The following is an 8,794-nucleotide window of genomic DNA, read 5'->3' as shown; positions in this document are numbered from 1 at the left end:
TACGGGATACAATATGTGTAATGAAAATATGACTATTGCCGTTATATTTGCAGAGAAACTTGTTGTAGAGATACTCTACATATTGTAGAGATGGTTTAATTACGTTGCATTTGAAGATATTCTTTGTGAGTTTTGTTTATACGAGAAATTATTTTAGAAATGGTAGAGCAAGCGCGCTGCGCCGCTTGCGTGCACGCCCGCGTTATTTTTTGTATGCATTTTAGAAATTTCATTTTATTGATCTACTACTAGCTATAAAATAACGCCGATATAAATAATTAATCATTCCATTGTCCGAAATATTGAAATTTGACATTTACTACTAAATTGACAAATTTCCACCTTTGGTATGTAAACCATTGAATAGATTATTTCTCAATTAAGAATTTAAGAGTGCTATAGTCTTAAGACTCCTTATCTGATTTATCTGATCAGATCAGATAACTCGCGTATTTTGTAAACAGGTATATAATATTATGAACAGACGAGCAAATTATTTTGAGATATTTGCGCAGTTATTTTTAAACTTACACAAACAAGATTATTTATTTGTGTAAATGTAGAGTATGTAGCGTTTTCTCAGTGAAGAGCAGTTGTACAGACAGTTGAAGTGGGAGAGGTACTTTTAATTAGGTTTGTTTTCAAGAAAGGTTTCTTTTATATTTCTGCTTGCAGGAACTCTTATTTGCAAACAATATTCTGAAGATGTAGAAACGTACGTCTGTGAAGGATAGTTTCAACAGAAGTAGTTATTTTTTAACATTGTTCTTTGATATACAATATTTATTTATAAAATAGATTTTATGCACTTTATTCGCTCGCAATAAATCGTAAACATTTTTTTTGGTTAAATTTTGTTTCTTATTCCCATAAAGGCTTCTCCGCATGAAAGTCCTATAATTTTCAGCTTAATTGTTTCCAAAATTTAAAATCCAGAGAGATATCGATAAAATCGAGATACAATTTCATGTTTTAGTAGATTATTCAGTAGATTTGTGTACTACGTGATAATACATGTCCATCCTTACAATTGCGCTCTCTTGTGAAAAAAGCGCATAATTGCTAGCCGACTTAAGCGAATGTGGAAAATTTAGTGGAAATTCTTTACAACTTTAAGTGTACCCTAAATGCTGAAATACCCAAAGGAACATGAGATCCAAAGCGTAATGGGAGACAGTTTGGAGATATAAATTCATTTTACGACCCCCGCCACCGCTGGATATGAGAACTGGTGATTGATTGCTTGGGAAATTGAGAAATTGTTGAGTCGGTATTCTTTACTGGACGTTTAGTTCTGAGTAGTTTTTAACTGGAATGGGGGTTTTCCGGATGTAAATGTTGGGTGTAATTATAGAGTATGATGGATGAAAGGAACTTATTGTAAATTACCAACCTACCCTAAATATGCATAATATTATTAGTATAATTAAATAACTACAGTTGTAATATAAATTGTAATGTAATGATGTCTCTTTTAAATGTCTAGCCATGCAGACGAAATAAATCCATTTAAACAATTTGTCACAAAATTAACAATTTCGATGGATGACAACTTATGTAAGTACGTTACAAATTAATTAAGCATTAATTTTGTTCCGTCGCGTAAACTCCGAAGGAAAGAGGAAAAGTTTGGAAATAAACAGAGGATATTTATTTTGTCCCCATTAAGAGTTTGCTGATAGCAGGGTAACGGCACAATTAAGGTGACGTTGCGACTATTCGACTATTTTACGACGCACCAGTACCCTTACCATGAGTTTTCAAAACATCCCACAATTTTACGTTACGTTTACTCAATGCAATATTCCGTTCCGCTTGCTTCAGTAGACTGAGTAAACGTAACAATAAGTAAGTGCTCAAGTCTTTTTGTCTGCATCACGTGTTCGCAAAAAAGAGAGACAAAACATAAAACGCCATTTTGTCTATTTAGACATTTAATGTTACGTTACTGACACTATAGTTCTGATACAATCCGCTAAAGGCGCTGATTGGAATTTGTATGGGCAAATACGTAAACAAATACCAAAACAGTCATATTTGTCAAAACGTAAAAACTCATGGTAAGGGTACAAGAAACATCTTTGATGGTGATTGTTTTTGTGTTATTGTGTTACATGCTACAATAGCACATAATGTTACGTTAGTAACAAAATAAACGCTTCGTATATTGTCGTATTTAGATATTATATTCGTGTCGTTATAATGTACGGTTTGATAATTGTAGTTGCAAATAATAATTAATATATAAATATATATATAACTTAGAGTATTTATTTATTTAAATCATATTTACAGCTAATATTACAGGTTTACACCGAAAATTATATTGAAAAGTACTTATAAAAATCGATACTTTCAAATCTAAGACTATATACAAATTGTCCGTGCGTTGAGTCCCCAGAATGCTGGCAATTTTAGAATACAGACCTCAAATAAAGATTTATATTATTTTACGATGAAGTGGACTTCATTTCATAATATGAAAGTATCGACTTTCGTATTATGAAACGAATTATAATAAAAATAAAAGTTTCGATTCAAATCCGGCTCGAAGGACCACTATGTTTACCGAATTGTCAACCACAAGAAATATTAAGTAAATTAAATACTCAAAGCATCGTAACCGTGTATATTTCAAAAATGATACAGGAAACACTAAAATAGTTTTCAGGAAGTTAGTGTCTGTCAGTTGACAACGTCGAATGAAGGCAGAGACAATCTTATTATTTGAACGCAGTATTTGGAAGTTACTTATTGGGCATAGTACTTATTGGTTACTTGTCGTATTGTAGATACATCAAGTATTGAATCCAATTAAAATTATAATATCGGAATCTGTTTCAAACCGCCACTCAGTACATGGAATAACGGTCAATCAGATAAATTCAATTCATCCCGAAACAAGAGAGTTTACGCTACATTGATTAAATCCTGTGGGAATGATTTTGACAGATACAATTATTTACTATCGAACACGTCCAACCGTACCGTACCGTACCGTATGTTCTAGCCTTTAAACTACCGAAATTGGAATAACAAAATTTTAATATACAACTTTGGGGCGAATTTTTATCGAAATTGTTCGAAAGTGTTCTATTATTACCTACGGCTCTTCTCACATACATGCTTTTTTCAGGTTTTAAAGAAATAAAGTTTTTTCAGGATAACATTCCTCCGCTACGAACGCAGAGGTAATTTTGCGTACTCACATAATTTTGAAAAATAGAGTGTGAAGATTTAAACAACAGCCTAAGAAACCAAAATTATACCACTACGAGTATATATTATCACTCGTCGCCTATGTTTTTTTTTATATTATACTAGATGTATGTACATATCGATACCTTAATTCGCAAATCAGCCGACTCCACTTTTTGTCAAAATGATTTTTATTTAGTTTGATTATTTATTTTGATATTGACAAAAAGTGGACTAGGCCGGTTTGCGAATTAAGATCCGGCCAGCCGGTTTATCGATATATTTGTTTTCACGGTCTTACGTAGTCTCTAATACCTATTGGCATACATAAGAGTATGAGTATAAAGTCGCGTTACTAACTTCAGTGCGTAAATTCCTATCCTCAATTCAAGGAATTGAATTAAACCATGTTTTGCACTGCAACTCATTACATTATGCCAGGTAATCTAATATTAGATAGGGCAAATAGTGCCCTTCGGATAAGTACCCTCAAGGCACACACAAAATACGCCGAACCACATAAAATATTAACCCAATCCGTATGAACCGATTTAAGATTACCCCTACCTTGGAAGTGGTAAATAGTTTCGATCCAAATGACAAAAATGTGAGTCGTTTCGATAATTATTACAATAAAAAATGTTTTTACCCTAAATGTAATGTTTTCTTTATAATTTTGAAGTAGCAAACGAGCATGCTGTCCACCTGATTGTAAGCCACTACCGCCCCCCATGGACATTTGCAAAAAATCCAACATCCTATATGGGATCTGGCGTTGACGATCAAGTTTCAACGCCACAGATAAATGTGTCTTATCTACCATAGTCCTTTAATCGGAATACAGCAATTATGAGGCAGACAAAGGTGTTGCAGTGGTGCGTCTACAGTCAAACATATTTTTAAACATATTTCGAATGTGGTAAGATTATTTGTGGTTCAAATCTCTCGTAATCTCATCGACCTACATCGCATTCGACAACTTGTAGTAGGGTAGATGATTCAGTTTATCGCCGCTAGGGAATCGAAGGCTCTCCGTTATTAACGCGGCCGCTTCATCACGCAGCTTGATGTGATAGTTGCTGATGAGGGCTGTCAATGCTAAGACTCGAAGCAAGTACTTGGTCTTTAAACTGTGTATATAGATAGTATTTTTGTAATACACCAACCATCATCTTTTTTATCGAGGAACCTAACGATAAAGCAGACTGACCTGATGGAAAATAGTTACCGTCGCCTACAGACATTTTCAACACCAGAGGAGTCAACAATGCATCGCCGGTCTTAATGGAAAGCTTTTTATATCTATTTGGAAGGCCCCATGCAATAGCGCTCCAGGAATACCTCAGGATTGCATGTATGTATGAATGTATGATTGATAGTGTGTACAAGTATATGTGTATCAGATTATTTTATTTTTGTCATATGTTTATCAACTCAATTCTAACTTAGTTCTGATCTTTGCACCGTGCCGACAAATGCGGATTACATATTTTTGAAAATATCTAGTAGAGGAAGTTTCTTACATTGCTTTTTCTATCAGTAAAGTAAGTAGTTTTCCAGAGTTTGAATTCAAATCTAGACTCAAAACATGTGTAGCTTTCTATGGTAAAAACATACAAAAGGTACGTCCATAATGAAATGGTTGGCTTTGCGGTAAACAAGGAGTTAAATCCTTGGGACGGACGGGTTGCTATTATAGCAGACATTAGAACACGCGGCAAACAACAGAGGTTTAACATCTCTGTATATAGCGACCTTTTGTTTACCTTCTCTAATTCCATGCAGAGTAGCTTGCCGTGTGTAGTACTCAATATTTACTATTTCATACAAAAGTAGCGTACCGCGTTTGTGTCTTCAATTTCACAGACAATTTTACAGAGTAGCGCGTAGTAGCTATTCAGATTTTTTAATTCATCATAGAGTAACATGCTATATTTGTATCTATTTTACTGTAGAATAGCATGCGTAACTTAATAATAAACATGTGAATAAATGTATCTTGCCTCACCATTCACATCAGTAAAATACTGAAAATACTGTGCTGTTCAGCTAATACGCCTTGGTTATTACCCGAATACAGTGGGTAATGTTTCGAGCGTACATACATATGTATGTATGTAAGTACCATATGTACTATGTAGTAGTGTACGTATGTATGTAGAAGAGGTTATATTTTTAAGCAGTAAATATATTTTTCCTTAAAACCATATACCTTATAATATTTAAAACCATAACACAGCAAAAACACCTTCTATCCTATGCTGAATCTTTACAAATAAGTATTACAATTAAAATTACTCAACCTTTATTAATTTTACAGCTTCCGATCGAGAATACCGTTAAACAAGTTCGACTGAAGCAATCATCCATAATGACCCCAATATCGGAAGTCATAAACGCAAAATTACCTCAAACCGAAATACCTGTTGAACGATTTACTTTATTACGCTATTTCAATCAAAATTTCATAGCTTATTATGTAGCTATCGGGAAATGAAATGGCTTGATGACGTAGATGCAATAAGCTTAGATTCTATTGGAGATTTTATGAGAAACGTGTAGAAATATATTAAAAATGTTTGTTATATCAACTACCTAACTGTTGAGTGGTAAACTATGGCATCCATAGATCCATTTTTAAACTGCGATGACTACCGTAAACCTTGCGCCTGTCTTTAGAGAAATTACCTCTATTTCCTAGTAAAAAATATCTTTATTTTAACTCATTAATAATAATAATACAGTTATAGTTTTTATCAAAATTGGCCGAACAAGTCCATTTTCATTTGCATTTTTCTAGTTTGGGAACTATTCCCAATACGCGTCCGAACGCTTACCAAATCGTCACAAATTCAAATGTGTGGATAGAGACTTTGCCTTGTGTTTTGTAGGTTTGCAAGTATTTGGAGCATAGCTTTTAATCAAGCCAAACGTTTGTAGAGGTTTTGAATTTCCGGCAAACGCCAAGCGTGCGGAAGGGATAATAAACAGTTTCAGATGTCTCTTCACGCACACTTAAAAAATATCCTTTACGTACTGAACACATAAGCAAAAAATTGAAAAATGAAATATGCACATATAAAATCTTTATTTACATGTAAGCAAGATTAATTACTTTTCTTGTCTGGCTCAAAATGCACTTCACTTTGCACAGTCGAATGTCACGATATACCTGATGTCTAGTTTGTATGTCTCTAATTCGGATTCTCCATAAAGTAGCGGCTTAATGCCCTTATAGTTAGTAACTTCCCAGTACAGTCAGTCCGTATTTTAAGCTTTTAAGGTTTTTAACGGACTGTGACTAATGGACGTGTATTTCGTACATACATATTATGTATGTACGTCTCATTTTCTACATGTTTTTTATTATATTGTCGTTCTATTCGTCTAAATTGCGGGAGGAACATACATTATACTATAAGGCAGCTGAGATTTTATAATAATTATTATGTTTATGTTTTAATCATCTATGTCGACGATTTAGAAGGCGGTAGGACCCTTTGTGGTTCGACTCTGGCGGCACGATCGCAACACCTATTTCTGCCTCATAACAACAGTATTACTTTTTGTTTCTTATTTTTAATTATAATAAATTTTAGTAACATAGGTTTTTAAGTACAATGTAAATACTAACAAAATATGGACTATGTCTGAATTAAATGGAAATAAAATAAATAAATAAATTAAGCGCTACTGTGATATTCCTCAGGGATAGCGGCGCATCTGTGGCCGACCTTAGGTAGAAATATCTTATCCTATTTGGGGGTGATTATAGATGTCCATGGGTGGCAGTGGCCACGGTACACGGTATTTAAGTTAAAAAACTAATAAAACCTAAAACTAAACTCGACGACACTTTTTTGGCTCGATCTGATTAGTATCAGTTTCAGTTATTCAGTTCTCGCAGAACATTGTGATAATAAATATGTGTATAAATTAATTTTAATTTAAATTCTAGTCAATTCATCTATCTTTAGAGTTTTGCCGATACAAAAAATAGGCTGTTGTTTTGTTTTGGGCCAATTAAGTGCAGAATCTATGTAACTTAAAGCACTGGTTTAAAAGAGATCAAGAGGTCAAAATTAAGAGAAGTAATGGAACTGTGTGGAGTGATTGTTGAAAACATCGTGAGGAAACCTGCATACCTGAGAGATTTATAAAAAAAAATCTCAAAGGTATGTGTCTGTATGGTAAGTCTGCCAATATGCACTTGGCCAGCGCAGTGGACATGGCCCACACCTCCTCCTTATTCTGAGAAGAGACCCGTACTCAGCAGTGGGACATTAATGGGTTGATGATGATGATGGAGCTGTTTTGACGGGAATATGTGTAGAGATGGTACCAAAGTCAAGCATTAATATTTATTTCTCAAAAATAAATAGCGAAAGCCCTGGTTAGCTACGAAACTTGTTACATTCATAAACCCAAAATAGGATTCGTAATACATAAATACATATAAGTACATTAAATATGAGTACATAATTTAGAAATTTCCCTGGCCGGGGAACACTCACCTGTTAAACTTGATCTGTTGCATGGATGTAATCTGAGTTTTGCTGGAAGGTGATACAAATGCGCGGTAGTAAGACAGTTTCTCTTGCAACGTCGCCGGTATCACTCGCTTTTGGGATGGTACTTCTTCCTACAATAAATACATATCTACTCTATAACACTTTCCACTGCTTGTCAGAGTACCACGCGAAAACTTCTAGACGTATTTTATATTGAATAGTATGATTTTTTACTCAAAAGCTTGCGACAAGATTTGAAAATTAGCGAAATTCAATAACTTAATCCCTGAAGATATACGTAATGAAAATCTTCCATGAATAAATTCGTAGAAAGGAAAATAGTGGGAATTAGAATTATTTTAAGTAACTCTTTAATATTGGTCATCTGCAATCCACCAAATATAGATTTGAAGTATTTACTAAAGCCACAGATTTTTAGTAACCTTTAAGGACTAACTTAGAACACTTCTCTTATCACACCCTTCAAAGCGAATAACAGCGTTGAACACTGTTGTTACTTATACGGCAAGGATAGATCAATATTTCTATAAGAGTATAGTAAAAGATTCTATAGTAAAAGAAAACTCAGATTGATCTGTAAAACCATTGACTGATACAAAATCTGAAGGTTTTGTTGTTGAATGACCAAAGGGACCCCGTCAAAGGACCCCGTGCTTCTAAGACCCATTTGCCAGTTCGTATCCGAATCTTTCTTCTCGTCATCCACAAATTCAACGGAATCCTTCATTCTTAAGTCTAATTATTAGTTGAGCTTGTGATTGTGTTATAGGTATAAGAGGCAATCTGTAAGTATGCGCTAAATAATTCATATGTTTGCGAATACTTTATTGTAAGTATATTATAATATTATTTGGGTTCAATAAATATAATAGATAAATATTATGGTCATATTTAAACGGTACTTCTTGACAGAAAATAATTAAATACTGTTGACGCTGGATTTGTCAAACTCTTTTTTTTTTTTGCTCTATAAAAATGTTGGTTGTTTTTACTTCCTGCCTCAGCTTCCTGCAGTTAGTAGTTGATTTCAGTCGGTAAATGCTCTAAGGTTTTATGCAATATAG

Source organism: Epargyreus clarus, unplaced genomic scaffold, assembly GCF_041222505.1.
Source record: "Epargyreus clarus isolate Ecla_fem2 unplaced genomic scaffold, WU_Ecla_fem_2.2 ptg000014l, whole genome shotgun sequence".
NCBI classification, from domain to species: Eukaryota; Metazoa; Arthropoda; class Insecta; order Lepidoptera; family Hesperiidae; genus Epargyreus; species Epargyreus clarus.
Note: the sequence above shows the minus strand (reverse complement) of the source record.